The sequence below is a fragment of the Labeo rohita genome, chromosome 22 (genome assembly GCF_022985175.1).
Source record: "Labeo rohita strain BAU-BD-2019 chromosome 22, IGBB_LRoh.1.0, whole genome shotgun sequence".
Lineage (NCBI taxonomy): Eukaryota > Metazoa > Chordata > Actinopteri > Cypriniformes > Cyprinidae > Labeo > Labeo rohita.
In genome coordinates this window covers 66,622,592-66,644,053 of record NC_066890.1, presented here as the reverse complement: position 1 = coordinate 66,644,053, position 21,462 = coordinate 66,622,592, and the positions used below count along the sequence as shown (strand labels likewise).

Sequence of the window (21,462 nt, the reverse complement as noted above, 5' to 3'; positions counted from 1 at the left end):
CAGATACATAATTAGAGCAGCCAAAAAAGTTAAAATAAAAAAATCAAAAGTCAAGAGTCCAACTAAAGTAAACCTTGATCGCCATGATGGTGAGGTTAATTGAAAATTTAAAAAAAATAAAAAAATAAATAAAATATCTAAACCTCTGTTTAGATGTTCTGAAATAATATTTGTGGATATATGACAGAAATCAAGTCAAACGTCAAGTCAAATTTAATGTCCTCATTTATTTAAGTTCATTTTATTTTTGGCTGTGTCTGATTCTTGTGTTTCTCTTTCCTTCAGTGATTCTGCTTGTAAACAGCAGGTGTTGATCATTATTGGTCAATCATGACATAATGATCTCCTTAACTCCAACACTGTGTCAATGCTACTTGAACACTCTGTAGTGTGGAAACACATGAACACTGAGCAGGGTTTGTTTAACACTGGGAAATATTACATCAACTTTACCTGTTTCATTTACGTAAGACTGATACATTTGAATCACATTAAGTTTAACTGATTTGTTTAAGTTAAAACTATGTAATCTAAATGCATGGAAATTTTGTACGTAATTGAATTACGTTAAGGGCTGAAATATTTTTTTGAGTGCACCCATACAGCCAACTAACAAATGGTTTACTTCATTGAATCAAACAATAAGTAAATTTTACTGGAAAGAAGCCTAAAATAAGTTTCTTTGGTTATGCCCACCAGTTTTTCAATTCTGCACAGATGTTACAAACAAATTACCAGAAATTTTTAAAACTATAATCCCAGCGCTCCCCGTACTGTGCCTCCTCGGCAATACCTCTCAAATTAACCCGTCTTTTAAACATCTGATACCTTTACTCATGTCTCTAGCTATCGCCAAGAAAACAATATTACTTAACTGGAAAAACAAATGCCAGATATCAGTTACACAGTGGCTACATCTGTTAAGGGAACAAATCATTCAAGAACAATATACATCAAAAACACAAAACCAGTTATTCAAATTTAATATAACATTCAGCCTTCTGTTCCTACCATTAAATATTGAATAAATCTAGCTGGTGAGCTGATGTCCCTATTAAGTCTCATGATATATATCTAAAAACAAAATATCTTTACAATATTACAATATACGAATAATGCATGGGTATTATTTACTATACTGTTCAACAATTGTTGTTAGATGTGTATATATGTGTATATAATTGAAGGTACGTTTATATTGTAATTATATGATAGATCTGAGTAAAAGTCGGTTGCTTCTTTATTACACTTTAAGTGTTTGTGGGTTTATATTAAGAAATATTTCTTCTTAGTGGACTCAAATTAAATAAGTTCATTGTACTAACACCATATATACAATAGTTTTTTTTAAAAACTCAAATGGTTTGAAGCAATCGGTTTCCAAAATAAAATGAGTTACCACATGGTATAATAACGTTAAGATACTGTAAAAAAGAAATCAGGTTACATCTACTGACTGTTGTGCTTCAATAAAACTAGTTTTTTCAGTGTAGTTAATGTTTTCATTAAGGTGTTGTTTGAGTTTGAATTCATGTTAGTTCCTGATAATTCATGACATATATTAATACATGAATTTATGCATGAATTCATGGTAATTCATGTACCCTTATTGTAAAGTGTTACCGCGAGAACTTTGATCATAAGAACAAATTGACATCTGTTTCTCTTTATAGGATGAAGCAAAGCCAGTAAATGAAGAGAACAACTCTAAACCTATTGGCAATGCAGAAATGATCAAGGCAACTGTACCATCTGACTCATCATGCAGTGACATGGGTAGGAAAACACAATATTCACTGCACCAAAGAACTCATTCAACAATAATTAAATGATCCGATTTGTTCTTATATTCTGATGAATTCTCATGAATTGAGAAGCAGTGCTTTGGTGTTTATTCCAGATCACACATTTCTGACCATTGTGTTATTTGGAAATGCTCTGTCAGTCCAGTCTGGACATGAAAATCTTCTACTAGGTTCTACTAGGATTTCAGCTGTATTTAATTGTCATGTAGATATTTATGGACAGAAACAGGCCTTAATGATACATCCGTTAGAAATGAAAAAATAACAGGAAAAAAACAAACAAAAAAACAGTGTTATAATATAGAATAAACAGTCGAAGTGTTTAAAAAATCATTAATGTAATTTATTATTATTTTTATTTTTCTTAAGGTGAACCTTTAATCAATAAAGAAACAAGAGAGCACTCCATGACAGAGACGAGAGAAACACACATGGTAAGTTATGTGCACATTTATTAGGTGACTAGTATTTATTTAAGTTGTCGTAATGGTAAAAATGGTTATTAGCATATTGTAACAACATATACAGTATTTTTGTGTGTGTGGTTGGGTGGAATTTTTTTATTTTTTTTTTTGGGGGGTATATTAATCTTATCTTTATGAGCGAAAGTAAAGGAATATTTTAAATAGTTTCAACTGAAAAAAATAAAAGTCGTCGCGCTGGTGCCTCCATGTCCTGCAAAGCGGTTTCAGCTTCCACTCTCCACACAAATGATTGATTATGCACCTGATAGCACACATTTATCTAGGTTTAACGTTTAAACCAACATTGTGTTATGCTTGAACTGTGTATTGTAGGCAAGTCGTGATGATTTAAGAAGGCGAAATTGATCAAACAGACTATGTGTAACAAGCAGGACTCATAGGAAGCATGTAAGATCCAAGTGCAGGCTTTATTCAAACAGATCGTGGTCAATACAGGTAGGGTCGATATCCAAACAGACAGTGGCAACGAAGACAGAGCAATGGCGTAATCCTTAAAGCAGGCAGAAAAAGAAACAAACAAACAAGGCAAAGAACGATGGCAAAACTAGACAGAACTATGGCGAGAAACAAAAGGCAAAACTATGATAATAAAACAAAACCGTGGCAATGACAAAAACAGGGCAATGAAACAGGGAAAAACGCTTGGTAGAGTCCACAAGAGCAAAACAATACTTCGCAGCTTCCTGTTTGAAAATGAATCTCAACAATGGTGACAATTTTACCTAAATGGAGAAATCAGGTTACATCTACTGACTGTTGTGCTTCAATAAAACTAGTTTTTTCAGTGTAGTTAATGTTTTCATTAAGGTGTTTTTTGACTTTGAATTCATGTTAGTTCCTGATAATTCATGACATATTAATGCATGAATTTATGCATGAATTCATGGTAATTCATGTACCCTTATTGTAAAGTGTTACCGCGAGAACTTAGATCATGATAACAACAAACTGACATCTGTTTCTCTTTATAGGATGAAGCAAAGCCAGTAGATGAAGAGAACAACTCTAAACCTGTTGGCAATGCAGAAATGATCAAGGCAACTGTACCATCTGACTCATCATGCAGTGACATGGGTAGGAAAACACAATATTCACTAGACCAAAGAACTCATTCAACAATAATTAAATGATCCGATTTGTTCATATATTCTGATGAATTCTCATGAATTGAGAAGCAGTGCTTTGGTGTTTATTCCAGATCACACATTTCTGACCATTGTGTTATTTGGAAATTCTCCATCAGTCCAGTCTGGACATGAAAATCTTCTACTAGGTTCTACTAGGATTTCAGCTGTATTTAACTATCATGTACACAGCAAAATCCCCAGTGTAAATTTAACACTCTGAGTGTGGACACATATAAACACTGAAGCAGTGTTGAAGTTAACGAGATAATTAGGTGATTAACGAAGTGATGATTGATCATTATTGAAGACACCTGATGTTAATAAGCAGAATCACCAAAGGAAAAAAACAAAATTTTTAAGCAACCATTATAGTGGTCAGTGTTTGCATTAGTTGGGCTCTTGACCCTTAAATCATCAACATTAGGCCTTAGTTACAACAGCCAGACAAGCAAAGAGCAAAAGTCAATAAGATGACATTGACTGTGCTTGACTTAATCATCATATGCTTAAGTATTTGATATAGAATTTCCTTACAGATTACAAAAAAGAAAAATTGTGAACAAAAGATCAATCGGTTTTGCCATAATCAGACAGATGATAAAGGAAAGTTGATCTTAATTTAGACACACAGACATGAAGAATCAGTGTGAGAATCACAACAAGGGTGACCATCAAAAAGCGTGTTGTAGCCAATCAGAACTCATCCATGACTCCCATCATGCATTGCGGCATGAATAAATGATGAGAGTTCAGAGTTGATCTGTTTATCTGAATATGCTGTTTGTCACCATTGTTGAGATTCATGGGCTGGTTCTTGATGTCTATGTGTGCCTATGCAAAGCAGTGTTTTTTTTTTTTTTTTTTTTAACAAGTTGTAAAAAAAATCTTTCCAAAATGTATAGGAAGTGCTGGATCTTCTGTGGATTATCAAGGCTATTGCAATGAGCAAAAAAAAAAAACACTAATTTAGAGATTAGACTCTAGGTGATCTACATCAAACAATGAATATTAGTGATGGGAAGTTCGGATAATTTTACCGACTCGGTCCTTTGAGTCTCGTTCAGCAAAATGAACGAATCTTTTTTCGAGTCATTTCGTTAATTTCGTTCATTTTAGCAAAATATAATTAAAATATTACGTTTTACCTCCCTAACACATCTACTGCTTACACAAACGTTGATCACACTACAAACAAAACAAAACTATAATGCTATAAGAAACAGAAAAGATTAATTCATTGTTTACCTGGGTCTTTAGTCTATGATTCGCTCACCTCGCCTCTTATCTGACAAGTTTTCGGGTTTGAGTTGTTCGTTCATCACGTGACAGCCCCGTAATGTTAACCTATGCAGTCTGAGCCGGAAGGAGAATTGATTAGTTCATCTCTCGAGTCCTCGGGTTTGAGTCGTTCGTTCATCACGTGACATCCCCGTAATGTTAACCTATGCAGTCTGAGCCGGAAGGAGAATTGATTAGTTCATCTTTTGAGTCGTTCGTTCATCACGTGACAGCCCCATAAGGTGAACGAACGACTCTAAAACAGGTGAACTAATTCCAGTACAGAACCTAATAGGATGTTGCGCATGCGCGACTGAACGAATCACTCCCCGAGGTGACTCGTTCGTCCCAAGTCACATTAAAGATTTGTTCAAAATGAACGAATCGTTCAAGAACAACACATCACTAATGAATATATTAAAACATAATCACCTGGTGACTTGAGCTTTTGGCTTGTCTGGCTGTTTCAACTCAAATACAGCAGCCAAACAAAATCTAGTATTAAAGATTCAAGGGTCAAGAGCCCAACTAATGCAAACACTGACCACTATAATGGTTGCTTAAAAGTTTTGGTTTTCTCCTTTGGTGATTCTGCTTATTAACATCAGGTGTCTTCAATAATGATCAATCATCACTTCGTTAATCACCTAATTATCTCGTTAACTTCAACACTGCTTCAGTGTTTATATGTGTCCACACTCAGAGTGTTAAATTAACACTGGGGATTTTGCTGTGTAGATATTTGTGGACAGAAACAGGCCTTAATGATACATCAGTTAGAAATGAAAAAATAACAGGAAAAAAAACAAACAAAAAAAAAAAAAAAAAAAAAAAAAAAAAAGTGTTATAATATAGAATAAACAGTCGAAGTGTTTAAAAAATCATTAATGTAATTTATTATTATTTTTATTTTTCTTAAGGTGAACCTTCAATCAATAAAGAAACAAGAGAGCACTCCATGACAGAGACCAGAGAAACACACATGGTAAGTTATGTGCACATTTATTAGGTGACTAGTATTTATTTAAGTTGTCGTAATGGTAAAAATTGTTATTAGCATATTGTAACAACATACACAGTCTTTTTGTGTGTGTGGTTGGGTGGAATTTTTGTAAGTTTTTTTTTTTTTTTAAGATTGTGTTATGCTTGAACTGTGTATTGTAGGCAAGTCGTGATGATTTAAGAAGGCAAAATTGATCAAACAGACTATGATCAGTCTTCCACTAACTGGTTGTTATTTTCAAAAACAAAAAATTTATATTTAACGGAAAAAAAAAAAAAAAAAAAAAAGTTTTATACATTTTTCTAAATTGAAGTTCAATCAAGATTATGTAACATAAAATGAGAGAATGTCATTTCAACTTAAATCCATTACATTGACTCAAAATACAACTTCCAATAATGCTCAGAACAAACACATTCAAAACATGCACATCTGCTCCATGCTGATTAGTGAATGTTGCTTCCATGAGAAATTAGGATTTAAAAGGATTAGATATTTTAAGTTGCAGAAAGTGAAAATCACAATGGACAGCACTACTCTTCAACACCACAAAAAAAAAAAAAAAAAAAACCTCCAACAAATCTCTCTCTCTTACACTTATTACAATCCAGTCTGACTTGATTTTTTTTCGTACTAAACTTCTTATTAAGAATTGAGGTTTAGATGTTGATGTTTTGTTGAAAATAATTAATCAAGTTTGAAGTCACCACTGTGGAGATGGTGATTTTCTTTCACAGGGAACTGCAGAAGAGCTTGGAACAGAAATAAAGAAACCAGATCAAACAGAAAAAGAAGTGTTTACAGCATTTGATTTAACTGGGCTCTTAGTTCTTGAACACTTGCATCAATTTTTGTCTGGTTGGTGCAACTGTGTAATTTTAAGGCACATTTGTTATGCAACAGTTGTGAGAGAAAGTCTGATCAAATCTTGATTAATTATTGACTTATTCATCATGTAACAGTCAGACTCACAGATCATGACAATCAAATATTGTGATTTTTCTGTTTTATTATATAAGAAGTTTTTTGACTCACACAAAGATCAAGAATCAGCACATGAATCTCAACAATGGTGACAATTTTACCTAAATGGAGAGATCAGGTTACATCTACTGACTGTTGTGCTTCAATAAAACTAGTTGTTTTTTTTTTTTCAGGTTGGTTGGATTCAGTTATAGTCAGTAATCATAAATCATGTATTTCATTTCAGCAAAACCAGTTTGTGTAGATGTTACCACATGAAGAACAATTTCTAAGTTGACCCAACAAAATATTTTTTTCAGTGTAGTTAATGTTTTAATTAAGGTGTTGTTTATTCATACAGTCATGAATGAAAGACTTTGAATTCATGTTAGTTCCTGATAATTCATGACATATATTAATACATGAATTTATGCATGAATTCATGGTAATTCATGTACCCTTATTGTAAAGTGTTACCGCGAGAACTTTGATCATAAGAACAAATTGACATCTGTTTCTCTTTATAGGATGAAGCAAAGCCAGTAGATGAAGAGAACAACTCTAAACCTGTTGGCAATGCAGAAATGATCAAGGCAACTGTACCATCTGACTCATCATGCAGTGACATGGGTAGGAAAACACAATATTCACTGCACCAAAGAACTCATTCAACAATAATTAAATGATCTGATTTGTTCTTATATTCTGATGAATTCTCATGAATTGAGAAGCAGTGCTTTGGTGTTTATTCCAGATCACACATTTCTGACCATTGTGTTATTTGGAAATTCTCCATCAGTCCAGTCTGGACATGAAAACCTTCTACTAGGTTCTACTAGGATTTCAGCTGTATTTAACTGTCATGTAGATATTTGTGGACAGAAACAGGCCTTAATGATACATCAGTTAGAAATGAAAAAATAACAGGAAAAAAACAAATAAACAAAAAAAACAGTGTTATAATATAGAATAAACAGTCGAAGTGTTTAAAAAATCATTAATGTAATTTATTATTATTTTTATTTTTCTTAAGGTGAACCTTTAATCAATAAAGAAACAAGAGAGCACTCCATGACAGAGACCAGAGAAACACACATGGTAAGTTATGTGCACATTTATTAGGTGACTAGTATTTATTTAAGTTGTCGTAATGGTAAAAATGGTTATTAGCATATTGTAACAACATATACAGTATTTTTGTGTGTGTGGTTGGGTGGAAGGTTTTTTTTGGGGGGGGGATATATTAATCTTATCTTTATGAGCGAAAGTAAAGGAATATTTTAAATAGTTTCAACTGAAAAAAATTAAATTCGTCGCGCTGGTGCCTCCATGTCCTGCAAAGCGGTTTCAGCTTCCACTCTCCACACAAATGATTGATTATGCGCCTGATAGCACACATTTATCTAGGTTTAACGTTTAAACCAACATTGTGTTATGCTTGAACTGTGTATTGTAGGCAAGTCGTGATGATTTAAGAAGGCAAAATTGATCAAACAGACTATGTGTAACAAGCAGGACTCATAGGAAGCATGTAAGATCCAAGTGCAGGCTTTATTCAAACAGATTGTGGTCAATACAGGCAGGGTCGATATCCAAACAGACAGTGGCAACGAAGACAGAGCAATGGCGTAATCCTTAAAGCAGGCAGAAAAAGAAACAAACAAACAAAGCAAAGAACGATAGCAAAACTAGACAGAACTATGGCGAGAAACAAAAGGCAAAACTATGATAATAAAACAAAACCATGGCAATGACAAAAACAGGACAATGAAAACAGGGAAAAACACTTGGTAGAGTCCACAAGAGCAAAACAATACTTCACAGCTTCCTGTTTGAAAATGGCCTCCTTTTATTGCCACCAAACAGGAAGTAACCAACGAAGCAGCAGAGGGAGCAGCAACAGTCAGTCAGTGGGTGAGGGCTCCCTCTGCTGGCGTGGCACTGGAACAGCAGCTGTAGCTTGACTTGACTCTGGAACAACAGCCGCGACCTGACTGGACTCGGAAACTTGACTTGACTCAGGAAACGCAGCTGCAACTTGACTTGACTTGGAAACTTGACTTGACTCAGGGGACGCAGCTGCAACTTGACTTGACTTGGAAACTTGACTTGACTCGGGGGAATATAGCTGCAACTTGACTTGACTCAGGAAACACAGCTGTAACATGACTTGACTCAGGAACAACATGGCTTGACTCGTGGGACACAGCTGTGACTTGGCTTGACTCGTGGAGAACAACAGCTGTATCTTGGCTTGACTCATGGAAAACAGCTGTATCTTCACAGTAAAATCCACAGAGTAAAATTAACTCTATTCAGAGAACATTTGGTCCCTCTCTAAATAGAGTTAAATTAACACTGAAGCAGAGTTAAAGTTAATGAGATAATTAAGTGATCAATTAAAAGGTGATTGAGCATTAGTGATGAACAGCTGCTGTTAACAAACAGAATCACTGAAAAAAAGAGAAACACAAGAACTACAACTGACTTCAGCCACAGATTAAATCAACTGAAATAAAAGACATTAAATCTCTCAAAATCTGATTAAACAACTCCACAAACAGCATCACCAGCTTCACTCATTACTAAGCACTGGCTTAATTGTAATAATAATAATTAAAAACATAATGCCACCATAATTGTGGTCAAGGTTTGCTTTAGTTTGTCTCTTGACCCTTTCATTAATTTACAATAATTGTGCTTCTAAGCAATTGTACTTTTGTTTCACAACAAACATTTGTGTGTTGTTGAATCAAATGTTTGAAGCAACAGGTTATTTTGCACTTTCTGTTTATAGCTCATTTGTGTGAACATTATAAAGTGATCTTTCTCTTTGGTTTATTGGTGGATATATTGCTGAAAAAAGGTCCTTTTAAACAATCACCACCGTAAAGCTTCAATTTTGAAAAAAAGAGGTGCATCTGCTCAGGATTTTAGACATGAACACTTATCATATGATCCTCAACAGTGGTGACAACAATTATTCATACTGCAGTGCATGATGGGAGTTTTTACTGTGTTGTTACCCAGCATGCATTGCAGCATGAAGCATTTTGTTGATTGTCACCATTGTTGAGATTCATATGCTGGTACTTGATGTCTGTGTGTCTCTGAGTAACAGTGGTGTTTACTTATGCTTTACATAAACCTAAAATAATTCTTTACTATTACATCATAGTTTTTTTTTTTTTTTTTTTTTTTTTTCAACTGTTGGAGTTTCACAGGGTTGGTTATGGTTATCTAAATGCATAAATTCAGAAAAAGTTACCCTGCATGTAATCAAATCATCTCACAATAAACATCTCAACATAAAAAGGCAATTAAAATGTGCTTAATGTAAAGCACTGAATATTTTACAACATCACATGTACAGTTAAACTAAGATCTAACCCAAAAACTGAAGTGTCAAAAGCTCAACTAAAGCAAATGCTGATCTCCATGATGGTGGCATCATTTTAACCACTGAAACATCAACTTTTGATCCTCTGTAAATCTCAGTAAGAGCTTCTGTAGACGTGTGACAGAAATAAAGTCAGTCCGGTTAATAATGAGTGAAGCTGGTGATGCTGTTTGTGGAGTTGTTTAATCATCATCTGCTGAGATCTTGAGGGATTTAATCACTTATTTTATTTCAGTTGATTTAATCTGTGGCTGAAATCAGTTATAGTTCTTGTGTTTCTCTTTTCTTCAGTGATTCTGCTTGTTAACAGCAGGTGTTCATCACTAATGCTCAATCACCTTTTAATTGATCACTTCATTATCTCATTAACTTTAACTCTGCTTCAGTGTTAATTTAACTCTATTTAGAGAGGGACCAAATGTTCTCTGAATAGAGTTAATTTTACTCTGTGGATTTTACTGTGTTGGCTTGGCTCATGGAGAACAACAGCTGTGTCTTGGCTTGACTCGTGGAGAACAGCTGTATCTTGACTTGGCACAGAAAGTGTAGCCCTGACTTGACTTGACACCGGAGGATCAGGCATCACTTGATTTGATTTGGGTGCAGCAGACATGGCGAGATGAGATTTGGATGAGATGATTCTGACTTGATGAGGCTCAGACGGGGCAGCCATTTTGTGAACAGGCTTGGGGATGGCGGCCATCTTGTGAACAGGCTTGGGGATGGCGGCCATCTTGTGAGCTGGTTGTAGGAGGGCGGCCATGACAGGTGCAGACTCTGGACAGGCAGACATGGCATGAGAAGGCCCTTGAGCGGCAGGCATGGCGTGAGCAGGCTGTGGCTTGGCAGACTTGGTATGAGAAGCCTCTGGCATAATAGTGACAATACCGGACATAACATAGGAGCATTTAGGTGTGGCTGGTACGGGAGGGTGGTAGGCTTGATCATCGGCAATCCCTACAGTAAATGCCGATCCAGCCAACAACAGAGCATAGTCAATGTAATGGATTAGGGACCAGTGGCGGTGATGACGTGGCATATTTACTGAAATGTCCTTGTTCAAACCAAAGAAGAAAATGTCCTTAAGAAAACTGTCTTGAAAGTCCACCAAGTGACAAAGCTCACAAAAGTCCATAACATACTGTTCGATGGGCCGGTTACCTTGACGGAGTTTAACAAGGCGTGATGCAGGATCCATGGTTGATCTGTGTATGAAAGCCGCTGGATCTTTGGGAGGCGAAGTATTCTGTAACAAGCAGGACTCGTAGGAAACGTGTAAGATCCAAGTGCAGGCTTTATTCAAACAGATCGTGGTCAATACAGGTAGGGTCGATATCCAAACAGACAGTGGCAACGAAGACAGAGCAATGGCGTAATCTTTAAAGCAGGCAGAAAGTCAAAAACCAGAGAGGGCAGTCCTAAAAGTAACAAACAAAGGCAAAGGCAAAGAACAATGGCAAAACTAGACAGAATTATGGCGAGAAACAAAAAGCAAAACTATGATAATAAAACAAAACCATGGCAATGACAAAAACAGGGCAATAAAAACAGGGAAAAACGCTTGGTAGAGTCGACAAGAGCAAAACAATACTTCACAGCTTCCTGTTTGAAAATGGCCTCCTTTTATTGCCACCAAACAGGAAGTAACCAACGAAGCAGCAGAGGGAGCAGCAACAGTCAGTCAGTGGGTGAGGGCTCCCTCTGCTGGCGTGGTGTTACACTATGATCAGTCTTCCACTAACTGGTTGTTATTTTCAAAAACAAAAAATTTATATTTAACGAAAAAAATAAAAAATGTTTCAAACATTTTTTCAATCAAGATTATGTAACATAAAATGAGAGAATGTCATTTCAACTTAAATCCATTACATTGACTCAAAATACAACTTCCAATAATGCTCAGAACAAACACATTCAAAACATGCACATCTGCTCCATGCTGATTAGTGAATGTTGCTTCCATGAGAAATTAGGATTTAAAAGGATTAGATATTTTAAGTTGCAGAAAGTGAAAATCACAATGGACAGCACTACTCTTCAACACCACAAAAAAAAAAAAAAAAAAATCTCCAACAAATCTCTCTCTCTTACACTTATTACAATCCAGTCTGACTTGTTTTTTTTTTTCGTACTAAACTTCTTATTAAGAATTGAGGTTTAGATGTTGATGTTTTGTTGAAAATAATTAATCAAGTTTGAAGTCACCACTGTGGAGATAAGTGTTTGATTTAACTGGGCTCTTGATTCTTGAACACTTGTCTCAATTTTTGTCTGGTTGCTACAACTGTGTATTTTTAAGGCACATTTGTCATGCAACAGTTGTGAGAGAAAGTCTGATCAAATCTTGATTATTTATTGACTTCATCATCATGTAACAGTCAGACTCACAGATCATGACAATCAGGTATTGTGGTTTTTCTGTTTTATTACATAGGAAGTGTTTTGAGTTGTGTGTTTTTTGACTCACATAAAGATCAAGAATCAGCACATGAATCTCAACAATGGTGAAAATTTTACCTAAATGGAGAGATCAGGTTACATCTACTGACTGTTATGCTTCAATAAAACTAGTTTTTTTTTTTCAGGTTGGTTGGATTCAGTTATAGTCAGTAATCATAAATCATGTATTTCATTTCAACAAAACCAGTTTTTGTAGATGTTACCACATGAAGAACAATTTCTAAGTTGAACCAACAAAATATTTTTTTTCAGTGTAGTTAATGTTTTAATTAAGGTGTTGTTTATTCATGAAGTCATGAATGAAAGACTTTGAATTCATGTTAGTTCCTGATAATTCATGACATATTAATGCATGAATTTATGCATGAATTCATGGTAATTCATACCCTTGTTGTAAAGTGTTACCGCGAGAACTTAGATCATGATAAGAACAAATGGTCATGGTCAATGGTCTGTTTCTCTTTATAGGATGAAGCAAAGCCAGTAGATGAGGAGAACAACTCCAAACCTGTTGGCAATGCAGAAATGATCAAGGCAACTGTACCATCTGACTCATCATGCAGTGACATGGGTAGGAAAACACAATATTCACTGCACCAAAGAACTCATTCAACAATAATTAAATGATCTGATTTGTTCTTATATTCTGATGAATTCTCATGAATTGAGAAGCAGTGCTTTGGTGTTTATTCCAGATCACACATTTCTGACCATTGTGTTATTTGGAAATTCTCTGTCAGTCCAGTCTGGACATGAAAACCTTCTACTAGGTTCTAATAGGATTTCAGCTGTATTTAACTGTCATGTAGATATTTGTGGACAGAAACAGGCCTTAATGATACATCCGTTAGAAATGAAAAAATAACAGGAAAAAAACAAACAAACAAACAAACAAAAACAGTGTTATAATATAGAATAAACAGTCAAAGTGTTTAAAAAAATCATTAATGTAATTTATTATTATTTTTATTTTTCTTAAGGTGAACCTTCAATCAATAAAGAAACAAGAGAGCACTCCATGACAGAGACCAGAGAAACACACATGGTAAGTTATGTGCACATTTATTAGGTGACTATAGTATTTAAACAACAAAAAAAAAAATTCTAATGGTAAACATGTTTAATAACATATTATAACAACATATTAGTGGTTGGGTGGATGTATATGGGGTGCCGCCATGGTTAGACTTTGAAAGGTTCATAGTTAATAATTAGTTAATAATTCAGCTAATCGGCTCAATATAAAGAAGCCAAGCCCCATTAGCCCCTACTAATAGATGCCATAACTGTTGTCTTGATCCATAATGCATCTTCTTCTCAGACTTTAAAAACTTTTTTGTATTATACAATTTTAGACACTCTAGAACTGACAATAATAATAATAATACTAATAATAATAATAATAGCAATTATCAAAAAATAAATATATTGTTTCTTATATTGGCAGACTCACTGTAAAAAACAACCTATAGAATCTACTCAATATAATGGGGTAAACTGATGTAACAATATGCATTTAGTTTGTTTGGGTAGATTCTATCCTATATGTCTGAGTAAAGAAAACCTAAATTTATGAATCTACTCAATAAAATGAGGTAAATTGAAGTAACAATTTGCACTTCGTTTGTCTATATATTTGAGTCAAGCATTTTAACATTAGCTTTTGTTCAACTGTTTAGTTAAACAAGCCAGACAAGCCAAAGAGCAAAAGTCATGCAGTGGTGATAATTCAGTTTTAAAATAAACTTAATTTGAGCCACTGACACCATTTGGAGTTCTATATCTTTTATTTATTACAACTGCCTTGTGGTTTCACAGCTGCAAAAAAATTATAAAGCCTGAATTTTTTTTTTTTTTAATTTTGAATGGACTTTTTACAAGCTCCTCCAATCAAAAAAAAAAAAAATATTTTTAAAAGCTGTTCTTTTAGGCACACACAGACATCATGAATCAGCATATGAATCTCAAAAATGGTGACAAACAGCATATTCAGAAACAGATCAACTCTAAACATCATGGAAATCATCAGCTCATAATTTATTCATGCCACAATGCATGATGGGAGATATGGATGAGTTTTGATTGGCTACAACATACGTTTTTGTTGGTCACCATTGTTGTGATTCTCATGCTGATTGTTGATGTCTGTGTGTCTAAATCTTAAAATTCTTTTCTATTTTTTCCGGTCAAATAAATTTCAGAAACACCTGTCTGATTAAACCGACATAAACAAAATACAACTCACTTATTCTGATCGCTACTTCATGACTTTGTTAAAGCATATTCAAAACCATAAAATCTCATTTCTTCTGGTTTGTCTGACTGTTATAACTCAATTACAACACCCAAACCAAATTGAATGTTAAGAAGTTACTGGTAAAGAGCTAAACTAATGCTAACACTGACCACTATAATGGCAACTTACAAAATTAGATTTTCTCCTTTTGGTGATTCTGCTTATTAACATCAGGCATCTTTAATAATGGTCAATCATCACTCAATGAATCACTTAATTATCTCATTAACTCTAACACTGCTTCAGTGTTCATATTAATACTCTTGAGTATGGACTCAAACTCCCGGGAGAGTTCATTTAACACTGGGCTTTTTGCTGTGTAGACTTTACCTACTTTTTTTTAGTTTGTCTTAGCTGATAAATTCAGGTATTCTTTACTCAGACATATAGGATAGAATCTACCCAAACAAATTGAGTGCAAATTGTTACATCAGTTTACCCCATTATAGTAGATTCTATAGGTTGTTTTTTACAGTGCTGCTTTTTTTAAATGATAATATTTTACTGCGGTTTAGGGAAAAACTAATTCCTTTCCTAGTCTTTCCTGGTTCTACAAATGACTTTTCCCCAGAAATCTCATGTGATATGTGTGGAAATATAAAAAACAAAATCATAATGTGTCTTCACATTTTTGTGTAGTTTCAGTCACACATACAGACTACCAGAATTGCAAGATGCTTATGGTGCTCTGGGTTTATTACATATATAATATCTGAAATTTATTTTAATTATTTACGAAAGAAGGATACAAATAATGCAAAATATGCCTCTAAAATGCCCCATCACTTGTCAGCTTTTGTCAGATGGTGCTCTATATAAGACCTCTGTTCTAGACTATAAGACAAAAATGTGCAAGTTACTACTGAACTGAGCCTGGAGGCAATTGTTCCACTAATACTGTCTAAAACCAAAATGTGAACTAATGAAAAAATAAAAATGAATAATACAACCTATCAATCTCAAAATGAGCTACAAATTTGTTCTGTCTACCATTAAATGGTTCATTTGTTCAAATTGAGTAGTAATAATAATTGTAATATATTAGACAGAGGCTGCACATAAATTAACATACTACTCTTCTCTTTCACAGGGGACTGCAGAAGAGCTTGGAACAGAAACAAAGAAACCAGATCAAACAGAACAAGCAATGATTACAGGCTCAAAAACACTCTTTGACAGACTTCATCTTAAAAGCAGGAATGAACTGAGAGCTGCAGATGTTCTTCAGATAACTAAACATTCATTACAGTCCAGTGAGTCTTGTGCTGAAGAGGAGCTGATTCAGACTTTCATACAAAAACTACTTATGATGGACTACAGAGCAAGATACATTACTGTTAGAGATCCCAATGAACAAGATCAGATACAACAAAGACATAATGACTCATCTCAATCTGAGTGTGACATTTTCGAAGAAATGTTTTTGTCTGATGAAGGAACAAGTCAGTCTGGTCAAATTCACTCGATGGATGTTCAGATGGCCGTGTTTCATTGTGCTGATGGTTTCCTGAAGCAGCTGATGGTCACTAAACTGTCCCAGTGTCAGTACGCTCTGCCTCTGCTTGTTCCTCATCCATTCATACAACAGATTGAGTTTCCTCTCTGGACATTCAGACAAATCAACAAGAGCTGGAAGATCAGAAACACCAACAATGAAACCATCAGTCAAACCCAGCAGATCTACAAGACACAAACTCCAATGGTGTTTTTCTTCAGGTTTGGCTCTGTGTCTTCATCCAAGTCTCAGCTGATGAACAGTCTGATCAATGAGAAACACAACACGTTCTTCCACAGGAACTGCCCAGGCAGCAGCAGAACCAGAGTCCTGATGGATGGAGTGGTGGAGATCGCCTGGTTCTGCCCCTCTGGAACAAATGATGATAAATTCACTGACTGTGTTGCGTTCTGTAATTTACACGGTGATGCAGGAGACCATGAGAAACAGCTGCAGATCCTCACTGAAATGAGCTCAGTCAATGTTGTTCTTCTACCACAACTTCAGAAGAATGATAGAAATATGATCAAATTTCAAGAACTCTACAAGGACTCAAAGCCACTCATTTGTCTTCTTACTGAGAATGCTTCAACTCTCATTGAGACACGGAAAGGAAAATACAAGATCGGTCTAAAAGACAGAAATCAGTCAGATGTTTCTGAAGAACTCAGAAGAGCCATAAATGCTTGTGTCTCAGAACCACCTTCCACTTTCAGACTTGAAGATGTGTCCAAATACTCAGAGATCAGTGTAGATGTGGAAGATGATGATGACTGCAGGAGAGGAAAAAAAACAGCAAAGGAAGATGATAAGTTTACTGCAAAAGAAAAATCTTACGGAAACCAAAGAATCATTTCTGCCTCATCAGGGGAAACTGTGGCATCAGTGGAGTCAGAAAAACAAAGAACTGCATCGACCTCAAGGAGATGAGCTTGAAAATGAAATAAGTAGAAAACAAACAGAAATGAAGAAAATTCGTGAACAGCAGCATGAATCTGACATCAGTGAGTTTATGCAGCTCTTTATTAAAGAAATGAACTCAGATGCTGCAAATAAGATGTTTTTCCCCAAATGGCTCAGTAATGTCCTGGATGAGCACACATCAGGTGATCTTTCTGCTATACATCACAAGTATAATGAAAAGTGGTCAACAGTATTACAGCTAAATAAGAAACATGATAAATCTGAACAACTCAAAGCTGAACAAACTGAACTTGAGAAAATATCAGAGGAACTTCAAAATGCAAGCTTTGGTTTGGAGCACATCATGAGGGAGATCGGACAGATCTATGAATCATGTTCATCTCTGAACAAGAACAAGAAAGACCTGCAGATTCCCTTCTCTTCTCTCACGAGTCTTGCAGCAGAGATGATGATCTGTGGATTTCCACTGGAGCTGATGGATGGAGATGCTGCTCATGTTCCTGTGATCTGGATCTCTGCTGTTCTTGATCAACTCACCCAGAAACTGGGAGACCAGAGAGTCTTTGTGCTGTCAGTTTTAGGGCTTCAGAGCTCTGGCAAATCCACCATGCTGAATGCCATGTTTGGACTCCAGTTTGCCGTCAGTGCTGGCAGGTGCACCAGAGGAGCTTTCATGCAGCTGGTCAGAGTGTCTGATGAGATAAAAACACAGATGAAATTTGATTATATTCTGGTTGTTGATACTGAGGGTCTTCGTGCTCTAGAACTGGCTGGAAGATCGACAAGACATCATGACAATGAGTTGGCCACATTTGTCGTTGGTCTTGGAAATTTGACTTTGATCAACATCTTTGGAGAAAATCCATCTGAGATGCAGGACATTCTGCAGATTGTTGTTCAGGCCTTCATGAGGATGAATAAAGTCAGACTGAATCCCAGCTGTGTGTTTGTTCATCAGAACGTTTCAGACGTCACAGCTGGAGAGAAAAACATGGAGGGAAGGAGACGACTGCAAGAGGCACTGGATGAGATGACAAAACTCGCTGCTAAAGAGGAAGTGTGCGATGTTGAGTGTTTCAGTGACGTCATTAGATTTGATGTTCAGAATGATGTGAAGTATTTTGCTCAGCTCTGGGAGGGCAGCCCACCCATGGCACCACCAAACCCAAACTACTGTGAGAACATTCAAGACCTCAAGAAAACTATTATGACTCATGCAGAAACATCACATGGAATGATGCTCAAAGACTTAAAAGTTCGTATCGAAGATCTCTGGGAGGCTTTACTGAATGAACGATTCGTCTTCAGCTTCAGAAATTCTCTGGAGATTTCAGCCTACAGGAAACTGGAGACTGAATACAGCAAGTGGTCCTGGAGTCTTCGCAGTGCCATGCTGGAAACTGAGAACAAACTACACAACAAAATAGAAAATGAAGCAATTCATGAGGTTACAGAAACCAATCTTCACAGAGAGCTGAAGAAGACAAGTGAAGAAGTGAAAAAATCAGTGTCAGAATTCTTTGAGAAAGACACAGATGCAAATATACTGATTCAGTGGAAAACGTCATTTGAAATCAAAATCAAAGAGCTACAGGAAAGCATTGTAAGAGAAACAAAGAGGAAATTAAATGAGATTCTTCAGCAGCGAGACCTGAAGAAAGCAATTGATGCTCAGAGGACACATCATGAAAACACTCTCTTTGAAAAGAGCAAACAACTTGCCTTAAAACTCAAAGACACAGCGAATGATGAAGAAACACTAAAGAAAGAGTTTGGTTTGTTTTGGAAAGAGTGTATGAAGATAATCAGCAAAGACACTCCAGCAATCAGAGACATTGACATAATGAGAGATATGAGAGAGATCCTCAGTGACATCTATGAAAGTATTAATGCAGATCACGGGAAGGACAGCAGGGACATTTTCTCTGTGCTGAGTTATTCAGATTATGTACAGTTAAAGAAATCAAACAAATTCTTAATAAATGCCTACAGATCATTTAAAGAAATCATACATTGCAGTCTCTCTAAGGAGGATGAAGCCCAAATAAGATCATTAGTCAGTGATGTTGAACAACAGACAGACAAAATGATTCAGTCATTTAACATTTCAAAGATGGGCTACAACATCAGCTACATTCAACAACTCATAGATTACATCAAAAAAAGAGTAACTGAACATGAGGACGGACCAGTTAAATATGTGTTCAAGAATGAATTCTTCATGGATTTGGTTCTTTTCATTTGTAAGAGAGCAAATAAGGTGATCACTTACCAACACAGAATGTTCAGAGAGGCCAATGATCCTGAAATATATGTTAAGAAGAAGGAAGAAGAGTATTATAGTATTTTCCAGAAATACTGTCGTGGAGCAACATCAGCTGCCATTTTTGGTGAGATCATCTGTCAGAAACTCAAAGAGCCCATTGAACAGAGTGTCTACAAGAAGACTGCCAGACAGTTAGCAAATGAAATGAGAACAGACTGTCCATCACTGAATGGAAACAGATCAAATCTGGAGAAACACATCCTGAAGACACTGGCAGAACAGGAAGATTTTGACAAATACATGAATTACATTCATAAACCCAGAGATCACTTCAAGAGTTTCATCAGTGATGAAGTCAGTCGGTACATCATTGATAACTTCAGTGACCGTGTTTTACTCAAGATGAAGAAGAACATTGAACTCCTGGAGCAGAAGATCATGGAAGTTGTGTATAAATCTACTGAATATGTTCAAGGCAACAGTGGAGATGTTGGTTTGTGGTTGAAGAGTTTTGCACAGCAGCTCTCAGAAGAGCTGGTCTTCTCTGAAAAAGACCTCAGTGGAGTCAAACATGATGATGTTGATGATTTCAACCTCCTAGAAGACGTGATAAAGGAAGAACTTCCTTCTATAATGAAAGACATCAGCAGTAGATTCAACACAACTACTTTTCCAGCAAAATTGGACCTCAGGTTCAGGCCAGATCAGCTTCTGATTGATGACTTATGTCAGTGCTGTTGGGAACAGTGTCCATTCTGTTCAGTCATCTGCACCAACACCATAGAAAATCATGATGGAGATCACAGTGCTGTTTTCCATGGAGTGAGAGGAGTAAAAGGGAGTCACTTCAGGGATACAACAAACTTGTCTGTTTGGATCTGCACAACATCAGTGGCAAGCAGTGATCGATATTTTTATCCCAGTGACTCAGATAAATCAATCCCATACAGGGAATACAGAAAAGCAGGAGGAGAGATTGCTAAGTGGAGCATCACCCCTGATCTCTCTGAACTGCCCTACTGGAAGTGGTTTGTGTGCAGATTCCAGAAAGATCTTGAAAAATACTACAAAATGACATTTGATGGTAGTGGTAAGATCCCACCTGAATGGAGAAAACACTCAAAACAGGATGCTATTGAGAGTTTAAATAAATATACATACAACTAATTTAACAAGTAAGTTTGTTTAGGTCTATAGACCTCTATCATATGTGATATACAGAACACAGATTGAAATGAATTGACTTTAGTGAGGCTGAAATCATCTAATCTTCAGCTAACAGAATACATTAGAGCAGTGGTTTAAAATGTCTCCTTTGTCTTGCCCATTTTAAATGCAAAAGCATTGAAATATCATACATATAATCATTCTCATGCTGAACATGCCATGTCCTGACTATGTAAAAGGGCAAATTTCTTCCTTTGTAGGATGTCAGAACTCAGTTGCAGAATTAATCTTCATATGAATGCATACACAGTGCAATGTATCTCCATGCAATTATTTACTGATGTCACCCTGATAAACAAGTACTGTCCAATTAGTGTTTTAGTCAATAATTGTAATCTGATTACAGGAATATGATAATGCATTTGTAATTGAGATAAAATAATGTGTTACTCCCAACCCTGTATGTGACACATAGTTAATATGAAAAAAAAAAAAACACTTAGCACTCTGTAAGCATGTTCTGTTATACATTTCTTGATTGAGTAAACTCTGAATAAATCTGTTACTTCAATTCTCTAAAGTGTATTTCTGTTTAATATTCAGACTGCATTTTCAACACAGTTTAATGGAATAAAACCTACAGTACATACTGTATTCACACTCAGTGTTACTCCATATACAACATTCAAGTGATCTTACTATGACTACAGATAGCAACTGCAAACATGTGAGGTTGTCATGGCAAAAAAAAGATACATCTCACATGGATTACTTAATGGGTATTTCTGAATAA

General features: G+C 35.7%; 1 pseudogene; it reads left to right on the top strand.

Annotated features, from left to right (window-relative positions):
* Nucleotides 1–21,240, top strand: part of LOC127153560 (interferon-induced very large GTPase 1-like) — a 39,667-nt pseudogene extending 18,427 nt beyond the window's left edge.
* Nucleotides 21,241–21,462: the final 222 nt, after the last annotated feature.